The sequence below is a fragment of the Ambystoma mexicanum genome, chromosome 6p (assembly GCF_040938575.1).
Source record: "Ambystoma mexicanum isolate Mex_15411 chromosome 6p, UKY_AmexF1_1, whole genome shotgun sequence".
NCBI classification, from domain to species: domain Eukaryota; kingdom Metazoa; phylum Chordata; class Amphibia; order Caudata; family Ambystomatidae; genus Ambystoma; species Ambystoma mexicanum.
The window spans coordinates 765,526,103-765,545,427 of record NC_090935.1 but is presented as its reverse complement, the minus strand read 5'-3'; the positions used below and the strand labels follow the sequence as shown (position 1 = coordinate 765,545,427).

Below are 19,325 nucleotides of genomic sequence, written 5' to 3'. Positions count from 1 at the left end.
AGAAGACTACCAGGTACTGTGATGAATCCTACAGAGTCCTCACAACGACTCTACCTAAAGTCTCCTCCCAGGTGGCCAGAGAAAGGCAGATGCTTACTGATCCTAACCTTGGCGGTGGTATCAGCCAGGAGGATCACCTGCGAGGATATGGGCCCCAGGGGAACAGGAGGAATCTGTTGGGTGAGGCGCAATAGTTGTCTTCCTCAAGGAAGAAATTATCATTGATGCCAGAATATGTGATGGATTGCTGTCAGAGAGAGTTGTTAATTTCCCAAGCTAACTATCTGGTTATGATGGTTTTAACCCCATTCAGTTATGTATTGGGAGTAAGAAAACCCCTTTTAAAATCACTGATATTCATGGAGCTAAAAGCTCCTCTGAACCTCAGCGCAATAACAGCGCAATAACAAAGATGGGTCTTTAAATATTACAAATTTTGACCCTGAAAACCCTAATTTCTCTGTAAGGCCAAATCCTTAATTTAATCCTTATAATATTCCTTTAGGGAGTATAAATGAGGAAAGAAATGAACTTGGTGTTGATAATTCCATTAGAAAAGCTGATTTGTATATTGTGGCCTCCATGTACCACACATCCCAAAGGACTGGGATGAAGATGAGGGCTGCAGAGCCACGGGACCGCACGTTGCAGCCCATTAGTGTTAATGACCCATACCTGAGGCATAAAAGGAGCCTTCAGGTTGAGGCCATTAGAGAGGAGAGTAGCAAAAAGAGGTGTAGTTATGATCTCTCCACGTTGTAGCGGAAGCAGAATCCGGAGGAGAGCGGAGACGCTGCGACCACTGTCGTATGTAGAGCAGTTGCTGGCCCAGAGAGGGCCTCTTCCTCTGGAGACCAACATTGCAGAGGTCGCTCAGCGGGAAGCATTTACTATGAAAGCTTTCCCCGAAGTAAGGAGGGCTCCGATGGCATGCTCCTTTTCCGAGTGGCACGGGCCGAAGGAAGAAGATTGACGGGCCGGGCAAAGCAGCAGAAGACCTGGAGGCAGCAGAGCAAGCAGACGTGCACGCCAGACCCAGTGAGTTCACTGTTGTACTGTGACCCCCGGAATGCCCGCTTGCCAACCCGGGGAGCCTCAAGTATGGATCTAATAAGAACAGAGTAAAAGCGCAACTCAATACTTATTTTGTATACCGAACTGATATAAAGCTGAACAATAATCCAGATGAAAACCAAGCTGATGTTAAGAGGAGAAAGTGGCACAATAAGAACTTAACAAACAGACCTGAAAGGTGTGATTGTATTAATGTGGGTCAGAATAAAGGCCAGCAAAAGAAGAGGGCAATATTACAAGATACCAACACAAACAACTATTGCCAAAGTCAAAGGAGAATTAGACTAAGGCAAGATAAAAAGAACCAGTGTTGCCAAAGACTTAAGGGGACAAATAAGAATCAAATTAGTTGTGAAACATATTGGGCCTCATTACAACCCTAGCGTTAAGGGGTTAGCGGCGCCGTTAACCCCTTAACGCCTGATTACGAGGTCCCTTTGCAGGTTGGCGATTTTAACGCCTGCTTTTTGCAGGCGTTAAAATCCAACCCGCAAAGGGACCTTGGTGCTAAGTATGGTGCCGCAATTTGCAGCACCGTACTTAGCGCCTTCCCCATTCCCATTGAGCCCTATGGGGCAAAAATGGGAATGGGGAAGGGCCCATGGTGAATGGGGAATTACCGCCCCGCCAACCTTGGAATGGGGCGGTAATTCCGCCATTCACCATGGCGGACCCCGGCATGGACCATGGTGCAAATAGCACCATGGTTTAGCGCCGGGGTCGTAATGAGGCCCATTGTCCGTATGTAAAAGAGGTCATAAGAGAAACTGGATCAAACCCACATTTCCAAAGCCAAAGAAGTGTAAAGGTGAGAGAGGACCATTTTCAGCTTTTGGTTAATGCAGAAGTGGGGAAACAGGAGGGCTGTCCTTCTGAAAAAGGATATTCAGAAGGAGTGGAGCATAACATGCATTGCGTATGGCAATCACAAGAGTGTAACAAACGGCACCAGTGGGATTCTTGTTTTCCCAGAAGAAATACTTAAAACTTTATTTTTTATTTATTTATTATGGCATATAGTAAATTACAAACTTTTGCCACCTATTACATCAAAATCTTTCCACATTCATCATTAAGGCATTTTTTCATTTCTCACTTCTTTAAATCTTTTAGCGAAGGGCATCTCTAAAATCTTGACTAGAGCATAGGCCATTCCCATGTTTGTTCCTCCATTAATGGCTTCCCACCATGCTTCTGCGTCAACTGCACATTTTTTATTTAGGTGGTTATAGAGATGCAGAGTCCTATAAGTTCTCAATTTGGGACAAAACAAGATTAAGTGATTCAAGGTTTCTGGTTGTTTTTCACATAGTCTGTATTTGTCAGATCCAGCAGTCATTCCATTTTTACATCGAGTAGACTTTGTATGTAGTATATTCAGGTGGAATCTGAGGAACAAATCTCTATGGTTTGCACTCGGAAATCTTCGGAGGTATAATCGTGTTATATTGGGCAGCGCAACCAGGTTACTCGAGAGTGTATCTACTTTAGCATTGGCTCTTTTCGATTCATTTACACTCCAATCATTCGCCCACAATATTTTCTTAACAAGTGTGGGATTCTGCAATAGGGTATCAAGAAATTAACCCAGATTTAGAAGGATTTTGTTACATCTTTCTTGCCATGCATTCAGAGACCAGTCTGGGATTACAGTTTTGTTTGCCGATAGAATTTTGAATTGCAGTAGGCAATCTGGATCATTCAGTTTGCTAAAAAGAAGTAAGGATTTCCAAATGACTCTTACTTGTAATGATGTCAGACCGATCTCATTTTTAATAACAGCAACTGGTATGGGATTTGATAGGCGCAGAATTGATCTCCAGAATGTGCCCTCTAGCCGATCCCATAATTCCCACGGTAGGGTGAGGCAGGTTTCTGCAGCGTAAGAGATGGATGGTATCACTTTTAGATTGTAGACACTGATTATTGGAAGGAGTGAGAACTTGCAATACTTCCTTTCAATTAAGATACCCTGGTTGTTTATTTGTTTAATTTTGTTTTCCATGTGCTCTTTCCACAGTGTTATGCATGCGCTTGCGCTGATCATAGCTTCCAAGTATTTTATTGACAAGATTAGTCGAATTCTGTGTTTATTTAGGATCCGGCTTGGGGTTTTCAGTTTTCAACCTTTTTTGTTCTCCAAAATTAAAGTTTCAGATTTACTAATGTTTATTTGTAGACAGTTTTGTTCTACATATTGATGCAGGATGTGTAATTTCTTCTGTAAGCCCTACTGGGTTCTGTCCAAGATCACTAGATTGTCAGCATATAGGAGCCACCCAGCCATAGAGCCATTGATTTTTGGCCAACATGAGGGTGGTGGATCTATCATGTATTGAAGATCAGGGATGAAAATATTAAAGAGCGCTACGGCTAGAGGGCATCCTTGTTTCAGGCCTTTAAAGGTTTGAATGATCTTGGTCATGTTCCTTTCTTGGTCTATCTTGATTTGTAGTGATGTCCTTGTATATAAAGATTTTATGCCTGACAGTATATCCATTGGACATCCCATGACTCTCATTTTCTCCTGCAGGCGCGCTGTAGTAATGTATTGAATTCATGCCAGAAACTTGTTAAGACACACCTGTTCAATGATGGAGAAACTTAATAGTCCCCTTTTCTTCTTTGTGACCCGAGTTTCTGTTTTATGTTGTTTGTTTTTGTGAGTGCTTTGAGGCCTATGGGGCGCTATATAAAAAACATGAGAGATCGGTGGGTAGACTTTGCAGTCCCCTCGAAGCATCTTCATCTTCAATAGACTTGGAGAAGGTTTAGGTTACAACCTACCCCTTTGACAAATCCTGTTTGATGAAGGTCGAATGTTTCTGAGGATTAAGCCCATTCCTCTGGTGCCAACTTTATCATTTTGTTTGTTAGGCCATCTGGGCCTGGTGCTTGCGAATTACGAGATTTCTTTATTATTGCTAGTATTTCGTCCTTGTCAACAGTGATCTTCCATTCATCAACTTGATCAGGGTGGGGTGCTTCTCTTTGTATGGGGATTTTGCCGAACAGTTCTCCAAAATGAGATACCCAGGTACTTTCAACTATCGGGTTTAGCTGAAACAGACAGATCTCTCCACTTGTCCCATTTAAGAATGTCCACAAATTCCTGGTGTTCTGTGAACCTAGGGATTGAAACATTCTCTGAGTCTTGTTGGTATATAATTGCACTATGCGAAGCAACCCAGTTCTTATATTTTTGTTTACGTTTCTTGTTATCGTCGGTGCAAGATACAGTTCTTTAATGTATTTCTGCAAACAGCGTTTTTGGGAACGTATTGTTTCATAAAAGGAGTGCTTAGATTTAAACTGAGGTTTATTTCCCTTATGAAGTTGTTCTTTGAAGACACTCAGTACAGGTTCATATTCAACTCCGGATTGATCAAGATCCTGCCAGTATTGAAGTTTTTCCGTTAAATGGGGGACTCCTTGTGGTCGATTGCAAAGTCTGTTTGGTCCAGCTTCCAATTCGACATCTTGAGTCCATAGGGGCTCTTTCAGGTTATTAGGCATAAGGCATGACATAATAATGGGATTGTGATCACTAGCTTCTGTAGAGGAGACTCTGAGGCTTACAATTTGTGGTATTGTGTCACTTGGCATAATACCATAAAGTAGTCTAGAGTTGCACATTTATCTCCATTATGCCATGTCTTCGCGCCTTCGAGGTCTCCTGGTATGTTCCCGTTTAACATCACAAGTTGTCTTATTTCAATATCCTCAGACAATTGTTTGTATCAGAGTCTCTTGGATTTAGATCCCCAATTCTCTCGATCTGTATTTCTTCGGCTGTATTTCAGGCAATCAATGTTCAAGTCGCCACAAATTATTAAGGACAGTTCCTTGACGCTCAAATACATTTTGTCGATCCAGAAAATTACAGTGTCGATGAACTGAGGGGATTCCGCACATGCAGGATTCCAAAGAGGTTAAAAATTACTAGATAGACTGGAATAGTGTTTGTCTGATCCAAGAGATCAATGACTATGATCTGAATAAACAGATTTGGATGGATCACATGCTTCACTTCCAGTTTTGAAGAATTCTTTTACAAGGGTCAATAAGCCACCAGAGGGTCTACCCGCTGATCCCTGTATTGCTTTCTTGAGGTATGTTGAGAAACCATCCAGGAAGGGTGATTGCAGGAACCATGGTTCTTGGATGCATATGATTCCAAAGTTGGCTAACACTTGAGCCAATCCTTGAAAAAGATGGGAGAATCCTCTTGTGTTCCAAGAGCCAATGTCTAGGGTCCATGGTTCCTGAATCCTCTGGCTCTAGTCATGTTTATGGTTAAGGCTGTGGCCAACCAATGCCATGATTGCTTGTTGTTTTTGGCAAGTTCTTCCTCAGAGTATTTATATGTTTGGTCTTTAAAGGGTGTACTCCTTTAATGGTGATTTTAAAAGATTCGGGCCATTAAGATAGAATTTCTTTCCTCGACCTGGGAGAGAACAATCACCTGTCAAGTAAGATCAAGAATTGCCAGTTGTCAATTAAGGCCTGGATGGACCTGAACCACTTGAAAATCAACCCAGATAAAACTGAGGTCTTAATTATAAATAATAACTCTAACTTCTCGTCCCCAGTATGTTGACCTGTCTCCTTTGGGCACTACTGTAGACCTAGCACAGAGATGAAGAACCTAGGCATTATCAATGAGAATTTGTTACTAAATGCACAAGTTACAGCAGTGACAAAGTTGTGCTATTTCTTCATCAGGAAATTTAAGAAAGTATTTCCCTTTCTAGCTCAATCACACCAAGTGTTGGTCTGTAACGCCCCGGTCTCCTCGTGCCTGCTTTATGAGCGCTGTGTATCTGGGGCTTCCATCCTATGCCATTAACAGGCTGCAAAAAGTACAACATACGGCAGCCAGGCAGTAAGCAGATGAAATCCCAACCCATCTCACTGGTGATCTGCTCTCTGCACTGGCTGACTACTGTGAACAATCGAATCACCTTTAAAAGCATGTGCATAGTCTTTAAATGCCTGCAACACTCAACTCCCACTCCCTTAGCAATAAAGTTTAGCGCCTTTGCTAAGGTGCACTCGGCCAGACTAAAGCTGCCCAAAAGATTGATACCACCTACCTACAGGAAAGAGAGAGCAGGTGACTGCTGTTTTCTGGTACAAGCCTCACTGGGAGAGACTCCTGTTTCAAAAGAGGAACTCCCTAAGTTACTCACTCACAACCCACCATTAACAGCTACAACACCAAGAAGACAAGAACGAGCTACTGTTTGTTACTGTGATGTAGCACCACTGTTTCATCATGAGGGGAAGTATTATTGTAATACTGAGAAGAAGAGTGCCAGAGTAACACAATACACTCGGGCAACAAAGAGAAAGGACTATGAGGCTCCGCTGGGTAAGATCCAGCAATAAAAGGAGGAGTTCTATTGGAAGGAGAAGACCAGGAGTTTCAAGTCAGCCATGCAGCGAAAGCTGAGAGAGACCAGGACGCACAGCGTTTAACCCTGGATGAAAGCTGGCGTGGGAAGCAGACATGAGAAAAGCTGGAAGCAGGAGAAGTTGGGGAAAGGGAACCCCCTACAAAGATACTGATCCTTAGGTGGTGGTGTGACAGAGAGCCTTGGACTGTTGGGTCCTGCAACGACGCAGAGACCACAGACCGGCTCGCATCATGGAGCGGACACAGAGCGAGCGAATAAGAAGCAGAGAAGCTCAAAGTCAACCCGATGACTTGAGAGACGCATCCTGTCCTGAGTGCAGGCCCGGTGCTCTAACTCCAGTGAAAAGAGCTTACTAGGAAAGTAGGAAACCCGGGAGGGCTAACTAATAAAACAAGTGAATGCATCATACTTGTCTCTGTGAAAATGAAATAACAGATATAACTGAGAATTACTATGTGAACTCTGATACAAGTGTTGATAAGGAGAGAGCCCTAAAGAATCAAGGGGCTCATTACTGGAACATACTCGTCCCAGTAAGAGTAAAAGGTGGAAACCAAGTGAGAATCTTTACTGGAACGTTCATACTCGTCCCAGTGAAACTAAAGAGGTGTAAGCAAGTCAAGAGTTTTCATTTCCGGTTTGTCCCAGTAAAAACAAAGAAATAGAGAAAAAGTTGGAATCCATTTGAGAGTGTTTCTAACTGGCCCAGCCAGGAAAAAGAGTGGACATTGTGTCAAGAAAAAGTAAGAAACATAATAAATCAAGGCAGAGAGAAGCGGAGCCTCAGAAGGGGAAAGCAAGGTGTCAAGTTCATGATGGATAAACTGAAGAACCCCTTTTCCCAAACTAGCAAAAGTTGTTTCTAAGAACTACCTACGAATAAGTTAAGTGACTGTGCTGAAAGGCAGATCATAGGAAAAGGAAGTTATTCTCCTGTGCCTTAGTTCCTTTTGATAGCGCTAGGGACTGAATAACTTGGTGTTATGCAGAGGACAGATCTTCCTTTTGGGGTCTCACAAATGACTGACAAGTACTCTAGTTAGTTTTGTGTTAGGCTAGAAAACCCATAGTTTAGGAATCATTAGTAGTTTGCACCATTTCATTTAATCAATAAAATACTTGGAAATTGAAGATGTCAGTCTCTGTGCATCTTCAGACCCATTACATTGCCTACTTATGGAAGGAACCAAACCGTCTAGCATTTAGGGAGAAATTAAAGACCTGTCTCTTCAATCTATAATCATCACTGCTTCTTAGCACAAGTGTGTTTCTGGGTTTTCACTCAACACTGCACTACGCGGCGATACCCTTTTAGGTGTTTGTTGCGCTTAATAAAACCTTAACATAACAAAAGTAGAGACCATATTGAAATCACCCAGGCCAGTAATGATTAGTCATTTGAGGACCTTTTTGGGTGCCACCGGATATTGCCGGTTGTGGATAATGGGTTTTGTGATTATAGTAAAGCAACTGCAAGACATACCTCACATGAAAACAACTGAGGGGCGCATCCAGGAAGGCTGATGGCTCCCATGTAGGGCTCCACAAGCGTCGATCCGCGAGAACCCATCAGTAGGGGTTAATAACTCTCAAAACCTCAGAGCAGACCTGTTGTAGGAGTGCGCAGCATGTGACCCTACCGGATCAGCTGCAGCATCCCTCGCTCATGAAGATCTTGTGGATGAGAGTATGTCATGAGCCTGGGCCGGGAACCATATTGAGGGTATGGTCATCGGAGAGAAGCACCCTTAGATTGACGAGGAGCCTGATTCCCTGCAGTCCAGAAGCGGAGAAGGGGTAATGGAGCTTCCCTAAGGATTCTGGGGCAGTCGGCCACCGAGGAAGCTAGGGTGAAAGGAAGAGCACCAAGATCCGCAAGCGCTGGTGGGAGAGTGGAAGCAGACGAACATAGTGGAGAACCAGCGACAACTGATGGATTCCCCATGCTCTCTCAAAGGACGGTGAGTGCAGTGATGGATATTACCCATCCGGGGTGCGGGAAGGAGGGATGGCCTCAAAGAACCAACAGTGCAGAGTCTCTTTTGGAAGGATTCAAGTAAATTTATTGGAATGGTCGGTTTGCTGGGATCACAGGTGCTCCCGGTGCAGGGCCCCACTCTGACAGCAATACATCAGTAGAGTTGTGGGTGCAAACGGAGGAAAGCCTAAAAAATGCTGCACAAGGCGCAATGAGAAAGTATGGAAAAATTCATGTCCGAGCACCAAAGCACAGGTAAACAGACCACCAAGGTGACAGTGCACCTGTCGGGCGTACAGTAAAGCACACATGTTTCCTTCACAAAATAGAACCTCATGAAGGGCCTCCAAACATTGCAAGACAAGCTTTCACATGAAATAGCGTGACTATGAAAAGAGGTCACCAAAATCCTCTACAACCTCAAGACGGATCTGACCATGCTGGGAGACCAGGTGAATGAAGTGGAGCAGACAAATGGTTGTGCAAGTGCTGGCAAGAGAGGAAGTCATCCAAAGCTGTAGGCATCCATAGTGGACCTGGAATCCATATGTGAGGACCTTGAGACCAGGTCTCATAGAGATAACATTTCACCTGAAATTCCAAAGGAAGGGATAAAAGGTGAGACCCTAGTGTGAGGGGTCAGTAATGCGAGGTCTACAACTGCTTGTAGATTTCTCAAAATAGGCCATTTTATTCAAGAAAATATAATGAAATGCTACCTTGCTTGCCCTACTCTACAGAGGAATTCCCTACCTAGTGTAAAGACTAAGGGAACATTCTCTAGCATGGGTAAACTGGCCCTCACTCTAAACAATCAATATACAAAGATAATTATAGAACATATTATAATAAACAATATCAACACAATACTTTTATGGCCTTCTCCTGTCCTGGGTAAACTCCCTTACCCAGGCTTCAAAGTCACTTCCACATGTTCAACAAAAGAAAACACATGTTTCAAACCAGTTCTTGAAATTTCAAAGTCAAACAAAGTTCACCAAGCACAAATCCACTCGTAGCCACTCTTTAACCTTGTATGAAAAGATACCCTTTCAACTTCCAAGAAGATAAATAGCACCAATGGTAATCCTGGTTATGATCATCACTGGTCTCTACTTTTAGGTAAATTGCCAATGTTCAAAGAAAGTGTGTTATTCTTCAAATGTCCATAACATACACTTATTGGCAATTTTGTCTATTACAACGTTAAATTTGGCAAATTTGTCAGGATGTCCTGCTATTTCTACTTCCAACAACCACACCTTTACTGTTGGGACTATGAGAACAGTCATCTTTTTCGCATAGCACAATACTGAATTATTTATTGTGATACTGGTTGAAACTAGTCAACCTTACACAAAAGATTAAAACAAACACAGTAAAAATCACAAATACAACACACACAATAAAATATACACAACTGCTTCAACAACTTCGATGTGGCATCTAATAACAAGTGTATACACCACCACAGTTCAAGTGTAACTACTACTGCTTCAGTATTTGACTTTTAGGTTGATTTTAATCAGTCACTCAACCTCTTCAGGTAAGCAAGGCACTCTTCCTTTTAATGGCTTTCTTAAAAGGGGCAGCCTCTTTGCCTCTTTAGTCGGTCTAACTAGCAAATGAACAACATGCTTCTGCTCATAGGACTCTTTTCCCTTCTAGCTTCAGCAGTCTGTTGCACCAGAGGTTATTGTCTACTTCAGGTTATACTTCACAAGCATTGGTTTCCCCTTCCCCAGCTTTCCACACACCCTTCCACCAGGTATCATCCCAAGTAGTACCCAAAAGCTTCTGTCACTTTCTCAGCTTCAAGCAATAATGGGGTACTTGCTTCTTGTGCCACTTAATTGTTAACCCCTCAAAACAGTTAGGGCCTGATTCACAGAAGTGTTTTAAAATGGCACAACCCCATAACGCTCTGTGAATCGGGCCCTTATTTGGTTCTGTGATGCTTGGCAAAACATGTTCGACTCTGAAAAGGGGAGGTCTACTGGCTTGGTTAATGCTTGTTCTCAAAGCTTTTAGCCTCTTTGCTTCTTAAAATAGTTTGAATGGCAATTCTGGATACAATACAGAGTTCGATGTTCACAGTGAAAACATAATAAGTCACATACACAAGCTGTATTTCAGGCAGTTTTCAAGGTTTAAAGTTGACGCAAAACCTTGCATTCCCGTGTAATAGCAAATAATGAAGTTCAGGCTTCCTCCAGGTGCTATAATTAAGCACACGCAATTTCCCTTTGTTTCCGTACTTTTTAGGAAGCGTTCTCTCAACTTGGAGAAACACGCCCGCTTTGTTGTACAGCAAACAGTCTTGGATACATCAACAATGGGTTTCAAGTGTTTTAGCTTCTCACGTAACAAGAATCTTCAACGTTATATGCAAGTGCTACAACTTCTTTGATGGGAAGACTTTTAATGCAACAAACAAGGTTTTCTCACATTAACTCTAATGCGAGTCAATTAGGAGCTGGTTACAGTTACTTGCAAAACCAAAAAAGAGGTAGAACTGCTACTGCCAAGGTTCATCACCAATTTTTGTCAATAAATGAAACAAAACAAGTAATTTAAATTGGGGAACCTGGTATGCTAGTACTAATGGATTGAATCCATAAGGTCATAACCCATGAAATTGTCCAGAAGGGAAAAAAAAAGAAACTCACACACATCAAAGACTGTGGATATACATGGTTTGTATTGAGACAAAAACATCAAAAGGCAATTGTGACAAAAACATCAAAAGGCAATTGTGAAAGCATACATATAGCAGAATTCAATATTCTGAACACAGACAAATGGTGAAATCAAAATTTTAAATCATCTTCAGTACATGATTGGTTTGCAATATGTGGCATAACCCGAGAGGTAAAGGTACATAATTCACTTGAAATGCAAAACTTAACCCATGAATGAAACATGTGGAGATCATAAGCGCCGGTAACTTGGCGCTCTAGTGGACCCGTAGTCATCTAGGTCCTAAAGTGGCTTATATATGGAAAGCATCTAATCTTGCAGGTGCCAAAGCATCTAATCTTGCAGGTGCCAAAGCATCTAATCTTGCAGGTTACTTGCAAGGCTTGCGCAGTGCACATGAACGCTGTGCTTCACTCACCGGCCACAGTGACACTGGTCATGTGGGTTGCACTGCTTATCCGACTTTCTCCACTTTTTGGCCTGCTGGGGACCCACACCTCCCTGCAGCAGAGGTGTCCTCAATCCGGCCACTTGCTGTGGAAGTTTCCTTTTCTCCCGACACCCTTGGCGTGCCTTCTTCTTCTGGTCTTAGTCTCCTGCAGCTCTTCCATGGCTCTGCAATCACTGCAACGCGGCTCACATGGGGAAAACACAGCCTTCTGCCCGTCTTCTGCTGTGCAGCGTCTGCAATTGGGAGTTTGACAGAAAAGGATTCTCTTAAAGCTTGCAGGTGAAATCTGCTTTCTCCACGCTCCCTTCTATTCTGCCACTTTCACGTGATTTGTCAGCCTCGTACTTCTTTTCTACTAGTGCTGCTCCAGCCAGCCTTCCAGTCCTTGTTCCAGCTCCTTCTACTACTCCTTTCTGGCTGGGGCCTTTTATGCCTCCCAGCTTGCTTAACAGGCTTCAGGTGTGAGCCTTTAGGTTTGTTTGCTTGTTTGTTTATTTATTTGTAAGGTGCTCCGCACCTGAAGGTATCTGGGCGCGACAAGATAATGCAGTTTACTTTTTTTATGTACAGTACAGGCAATTGCAGGTAAAATAGCAGATTACAGTACATGAAAGGTTACAGGTAAAGTACAGTACGGTGTGTCACACAGTGATATTGGGCGCTCATCGGTTACATTCAAATTTTGTTAGAGACCAACCAGATATTTGTGCTTTTCCTCAAGTTTTCAGGAAGTTTTGGGCTATTTGGAGATGCAGGGGTAATGCGTTCCAATATTGGCCGGCTAAGACTGGGAAGCTATTCCCCCCCCTGCTCTTTTCAAGTTAAATCTGGGCGTTTTAATGCAACAAGATTGGGCAGATCTCGTGGGTGAGATGAAGATTTTTGGATGATTATTTCTTGGAGGTACTGTGGGGCAGCATTGTTTAGGCATTTATGGGTGATAGATACTAGTTTGAATAGAATCCTGTCTTTGATGGAAAGCCATTTGGTTTCTCTTCTGGCCGCAGAGATATGTTCTCTCTTGGGAATGCTGAGTGCAGCTCTCAGCGCATTTTTTTGTAATAGTTGTAATTTATTAGTAGTCTGTTTGCTAGCTCCTGCATATAGGGCATTGCAATAGTCGAGTTTGGACAATATTAAAGCTCTCGCTAGCGTAGTGCAGCTCCTGATGGATAGGTAAGGTTTACCAGCATGGATCATCTTGCATGTGTACGCCGTAGCGGAAGACGTAGCATTGACTTGCTTGACCATATTTAAGGTGCACTCTAGAAGCCTAATGTTTTGGTCTCTTTAGCAACTTTGATGGCAATGCCATCAATCGAGAATGCGTTGTACTTCGCGTCAAGTTTATTAAGGTGGGCTGCAGCACGTAGGATTAGGATTTCAGTCTTGTCATCATTCAGGCATAATCCATGAACTGCCATCATTGCCTGAATAACTTGGTATGTTTTGTTCAAGAGGGCTAGGTCTAGGTCGTAGTCGCCTGAGAGTAGTAGGAGTATCTGGGTATCATCTGCGTAGTTGGTGTAGATGATCCCCAGCTGGTCCAGTTTGTCAAATAAGAGCTTTGTGAATATGTTGTACATGGTGGGGGACACGCATGATCCCTGAGGTACACCGCATGGGATCGGGGATGGGTCGGTGGCTGCTGCTTGAGAGAAGACCCTCATAGACCTGTTGTTAAGAAAGGATTGGATCCAGTCTGAGGCTTCCTTTGATAAATTGGCCGCAGAGGAAAAGTGCTTGCAGAGAATAGAGTGATCCACCAAATCAAAGACAGCCAAAAGGTCTAGTAAAAGGAGTAAGGCACATTGCCTTTTGCCCTTGAGTGAGTCCATTTGCATTTTCAGGTCGATCAGTGCGGTTTCAGTCCCATGAAGAGGTCTGAAGCCTGATTGTCTTAATCCTAGAAGGTTATTAGTCTCTAGATAATGCTGGATCTGGAAGTAAGCCGCCTTATCTAGGATTTTAAGTAGGAATGGGACCAAGATAATTGGCCTGTAGTTTTTAGGGATGGTCGGGTCTAATTAAGCGTTCTTTAGCAAGGGTAGGACCCAGGCATCCTTGAGGTTCGTTGGGACTTTGCAAGTGCGGAATGATGCATTTATTCATTTTGTGATGAATGAGGCGATGTCTCTAGTGGCTTCTTTAATTATTTGTGTCAGGCAAGTGTTCCCTTGGCAATTAGAAGGCTTGAGTGGTGCTATGATTTTCTCCACCTCTGCGGATGAGACCTATGAGAGTTTGAATTCAGGAGAGCTGTTGGGTGTTTTAACGCTTCTAGGTCAAGGTCAGGTTTGGATATATTAAGTCTTTTTGCTTCAATTTTATTTTGGAGGGTTGTGATTTTATTTGATAGGGCATTTTGTATGTCTGTACACCATGCCTTGTCCTTGATACAAGGATCTTCGGGAGCTATCGGGGATTCCAATTCCCCGAGGATCACAAAGAGTTCCTTGGTGCTGGAACTTGCTTTGTTGATCCTGTCGTTGTACGTTTCTTTCTTAGTCCGTACAATTTCAGCTTTATATTTAATAGTTAATTCAGTTAAGTTGTATTTGTTTTCTTTGGATGGAAGATTTCTCCATAAAAATTCTAATTTTCTTTTTTCTGCCCCCATGCTTTTTAGTTGCAGGGGTAAACCAGGTGTTCAGATGAGCTTTTGGTTTGCTTTTACGCAATTTTAGTGACGCGATGGTGCCTAATGCTAAGGTCATCGTGGAGTTGTATATTTCAACTAGCTCGGCTGGGTCCGCTGATTCTGGACATACGTTCAAGGTCGGTATTAGAAGAGGCATGAGCTTATCGGTAGTTATATTTTGTTAGCACCTCCTATCCTAACGAGGAGCAATCTGATTCGTTTTGGTGACTGTTCGTTTGGTGTGAGTAGTGAAGGAGATAAGATGGTGATCGGTCCAAGATAAAGGTTGGATAGAAGAGATAGTAGTCTCAGAGTTAAGGTCAGCTACCCAGTCTAATATTCTGCCTTTCTCATGGGTGTGTTGGTTGACTCTCTACGTGGAGCCAAGTTCAGTAAGGACGTTGGATAAAGCCATAGCCTGTAGGTCGTTAGGGTCAAGATAGCCCAGATTGAAATCGCCTAGCAGCAGAATTTGCGACATGGGTTTAGTGTTGTCTAAAAGTAGGGTAAAGATGTCTTCTTCAAAGGAGCCGATAGGGCCTGGAGGTCTATAGATTAGGTGAATAGTTAAGGTGCTTGTCTTAGACGTGGAGAGTTTAATTGTAAGTAGTTTGCAAGACTTGCTAGTAATAGATGTGCTTACTCTAAGCCCTAGACTTGACTTGGCGATGAAGGCGATGCCGCCCCCTTTTGAGGTGACTATCAGCTCTCACAATTGTATATCTGTCAGGAATGGCCAAGAGGAGGAAAGGTTCTGCTGCCTCATGTAGCCAAGTCTCGGACACGGCAATGAAGTCTAGGTCTCCTATGTTGAATAGATCAGCTATGTCTGTGGCATGGGCCACCAGCGATCTGGCGTTGATTAAAGTGCCTTTTAGTAGGGGGCTAGTTGCGTCAGGGGGGTTTGTTCGAATCATTCCTAGGTTTTCTCTTTTTTTTATGTTGAGGCCTTAGAATTAGAGTAGTTAGTCATGCTAGGAGTGCCCGATTTAACTTGAGCTTTGGACTGTGGTGAGAGGTATCTGTTAAGTCTGGAACCTAGCCTGGCATTGCTATCCCTGATATTGCAGGGTTGGTTGGATGTGGTTTTCATTGCATATAGGTTAATCCATTGTGAGGGAGTTAAGGTTGCTCCTGTGTCCGATTTTGTGTCTTGATTATCTTTGGGGGCCTTGGAATTGAGGCTTAGTTTGGGTAAGAATGTAATGGGTCTGATATTAGGGTATTTTAAGTTGATGTTTAGGGGAAGCAAGGCTTTGGAAGGTTTTATCCCTCGAGTTAAGGCTGAGGTCATATTTAAGGTTATTCTAGATGGCTCTGGGAAAGGGTGAAAGGCCCCAGGAAAAAGGAGCACCTGTGCTAGGCTGAGCAGTGAGGTGACTAGGAGGTGGCCGGCACCGTGCATGTTATAGCAATAGTAGATAGTGTGGTCGTTCAAAAGAGTTTAGGTGGAAGTTGGGTATGGCACATGCTAAACAGTACAGTTGGTGCAATTCTGAATGGAGTGAAGCGCTTGGTGAGGAACTGTAGGAGATTTGGCAATAGGTTATATTTCCTGACTCCTACAGTGGCTGCTAGGCCTGATTGCCTGACTTATACACCTGCATGCCTCTTCAACCCTCTTCTTCGTGTCAGTCCCTCTAGAATTCTGGGACTTATTTCCAACAAGTGTTAGGTTTTTCAACTTCGACAGTCTTTTTAAAGGTAGATGTTATTTGCTTAATATTTTTTAACAGAGTGGCTGTGAAATTTCATTTTCCCAGAGGAAGATGGTGTGGAGAAGACAATATTTCCCTAATTCTTCACCTTGCACCCTTGGGATTGAGGAGGGTATTTAGTTTGGGATACCTATAAGGGTCTTACTTTTCATATAATATGCTCTGAATTTATACGTTTTAGATTTCCCAACCTTAGATCTCATATCAGGTTGAGAGACAGTACAATGACAATAAGCCATGACCTCCTTTGGTACAGTGGTAAGAGTCTTTGTGTTAGAAGAAAAATTCAGTGCAACACCCCACGGAATTCCCTCACCACCCTGGGTCCAGTCTCCTCGCAGGTGATCCTCCCGCAGTACACTACCCCTAGGGTTGGCATTAGGAAGCGTCTGCATTCCCCCAGCCACCTGGGGGCAGACTTTAGGCAGGGTTTTACTGAGGGATCCATAGGATACTTCACACTAGCTAGAATGCTACCGGAGCTGTTTGAGCCGTTATGCCTGGGGGAAAAACTGCATGTTCATGAGATCAACAAAGCGTACAGAATTGGTCAGGACACCTCCAGAAATGTGGAAGGAAGGCCCTAGTATATAGTATTAAAATGCACAGCTAATGCTGCCAAGGAAGTAATCCTCCATATGGCCAACCAAGCTGAGGGGACAGATACTCTTCAAGGGCTCGAACATTCAACTCTTCCAAGACATCTTCAACATCACCTGAAGCCAATCACTGATAAACATTTGGGTGAGGGAGTTGAATACAGGTGGACATTCCCAATGCTTCTGAAATTCGAACTAAAAAGCTAGACACATACAATCAACTCTTTGGAACAAGGATGCATACTCTTGAGAATGGATGTGCAAGAACAGTGACCTCCTGGGGCAAACAGAAGACTGAAAATTGGCTACTACCAGCTATTGACCCCAACCATAAACAATCAACAAATGACAAATCGCCCTTACAGGGGCTTTGATAGTCTCGAGGCATGGGCTGGGGTTACACACCTGACGAGGCAGAAGTTACCGAGGTTGCAGGAGAAACCAAGACTATAGAAAATGTGTGGCCTAGAGCCTTTATGAAGGATAAGGCGATGATCTGAGCACTCTTGCACCCGTACAACCAAAGGGGAAAATGAATCGGGTGAGCCTGAGAGAAAACATGCAGAACATTGCACTACTCAGGGTGAGGGTTGTAGTCCTAGATGAGCAAGGGGGCTTATTGGATTCTGCAGAGCAAAATACAGGGTTGCTGCAAGGTAGGGCGACTGGCGTGTGCTATTATGTCATTCAGCCAAGATGGATAGACATAGGAGGGGTGATACTGCGAATTTCTCGGCCACCATGTTAAAAGTAGTATCCTTGAGTATTAGAGGGCTAAATAGGTCAAACAAGAGGGGGCGTTTGTTTCACTTTCGTTGATACTTTGACACAGAAATAACGCTCATGTAGAAAACCCATCTGGTAAAGAAGGATCAGAGTGTTTTCTGCTCAGTTCCTGCATCAACATGGAATAAGACAGCAGGATTGGCAATACTATGTCAAAAAATAAAATAGTTGGCAGGTTCAGACATCCTTGAAGACCCTGAGGGCAGATATGTTGCAGTTAGGAGCACGCTTGAAGCGGAACTAATTTACTCTAATCCCAGTTTATGTCCCTAACAAGAGGCAGAATAATTTCCTGCTGGAGTTGATACCGATCATTTTGCATTTTGCTCGATGGGACATAATACTGTGTGCGAATTTAAATATGCTGATGGACAGACACCAAGACCATTCGGAGGTCGGACATTCCCAGTGAGTAGAGGCGTCTGGAACACTTGAGCAGGAAATAGCAAACCTGAGGCTTTTTGATACCTGGCAAGACACCCACAGCATGATGAGAGTACTCCTTCTTTTTGCATGCGCATAGAGTGTACAATAGAATAGACTATATTTTTGCTTCAAACTCTCTGAAAGGCTCAAGAGGAGACGTGGAATTAGGGGATATTACGATATCGGACCATAGCTCAGTGACACTGCGAATCACCCTTGACAAACATGCCCATATCCCACGCCCTTGAACACTACCAGGAAACCTGCTGAGGGATCCTATAGTTAAACAGAAAAAAAAACGCTCAAGAAATTACTGAGTTCATCAAACTTAATCTCCCCACTGAAAGCAGTCATATGGTGGAAACTCTTGGCGTTGGCTTCCCACATAAGTTGAACTAAGAAACGAGAAAACCAAAAGCTCATGGCTGAGTTCAAAGAACTTGAAATTAATTATAGACAGGTAGACGCTGTAAGAGATATAAGGAAAATTACCAATTTAAGGAGGCAAATCAATACAGTATCCACTAATCTGAAAGGGGGCTGCTGAATTTAAAGTGTACCTTGTACCAGAAAGCTAATAAAACGGACAAACTGCTGGGACATGCACTGCGAACAAAAGACACAATCAAGAATATGGTCACTAGTAAACGAGAAGGGGACCAAAGGTACATATTAAGAATATTGGATATATAAGTTCTACAACGCGAAAGAAGGGGACGATGCACACTGTGTGCAGTATATAAAAGCTGCTCAGCTGCACACGTGATTAGAAGGAGGAATTAGACTCCCCAATCACCAATGAGGGGGTAGTAATAGCTATTCAATTCAATACAGACTTTATTCACAAAAGAGACAACTCTGTTGATACCTAGTGTTAGTTACGCCTTGAATGCTTCAGGGTTCATGACAAAAGGTTTAGATGTTTATTTTTTCACCACTGTTGTAACTATCCTTCTACCCTTAATACACCTCTAACTAATCCATCTCTGTATCTGTCTGGTGTTGATCCTCCTTGGCTTTGTGGCACAGCCCCTCTTCACAATACTAGGAAAATGATGCGAGTGTAGGACGTCCTTGCCTGTAATGGTGAATGGCAGGAAAATGGCTTATAAAACATCTCCAGCTTTGGGTTTGTCCGTGCTGCTTGTGTGTTTTTGTTTTGCTGTGAATCAGGCACGTTGAATCGGGCAGCATATATTGATTTGTTTGTGATGTGTGATTTAGAGCAGAAACGCTGTTTCAGCCTAATCTCTGATATTTATTTTTAGAGTTACTGCTGTTGACCTGTTCCTCTTGAGCACTAAGCGCCTTTTGTGGATAGGTGCCCAGTCCTGATCACCCCTAGATGCAGCTCTCTGGAAAGAGGTCAAAACATGATGGTTAGACCACGGATGGAACATTTTTGCACCAGATGATGGAATACATTGACTCGAGTGCATACCCGAAGGGTTGTAACATACATCTGGCTTAGTGAGCACGTTTTAGCGAAATGTGTCTTCTTCCACTGGCCACTTCAAATGTGCAGATTTGGT

The 19,325-nt window shown here is 43.2% G+C and overlaps 1 protein-coding gene across 6 annotated transcripts in view; it reads left to right on the top strand.

Moving 5' to 3' along the window:
* The window catches only part of KIAA0825 (KIAA0825 ortholog), a 2,662,507-nt gene that overhangs the window by 1,307,105 nt on the left and 1,336,077 nt on the right, over positions 1 to 19,325 (top strand). The gene's annotated exons all lie outside the window — the stretch shown is intronic.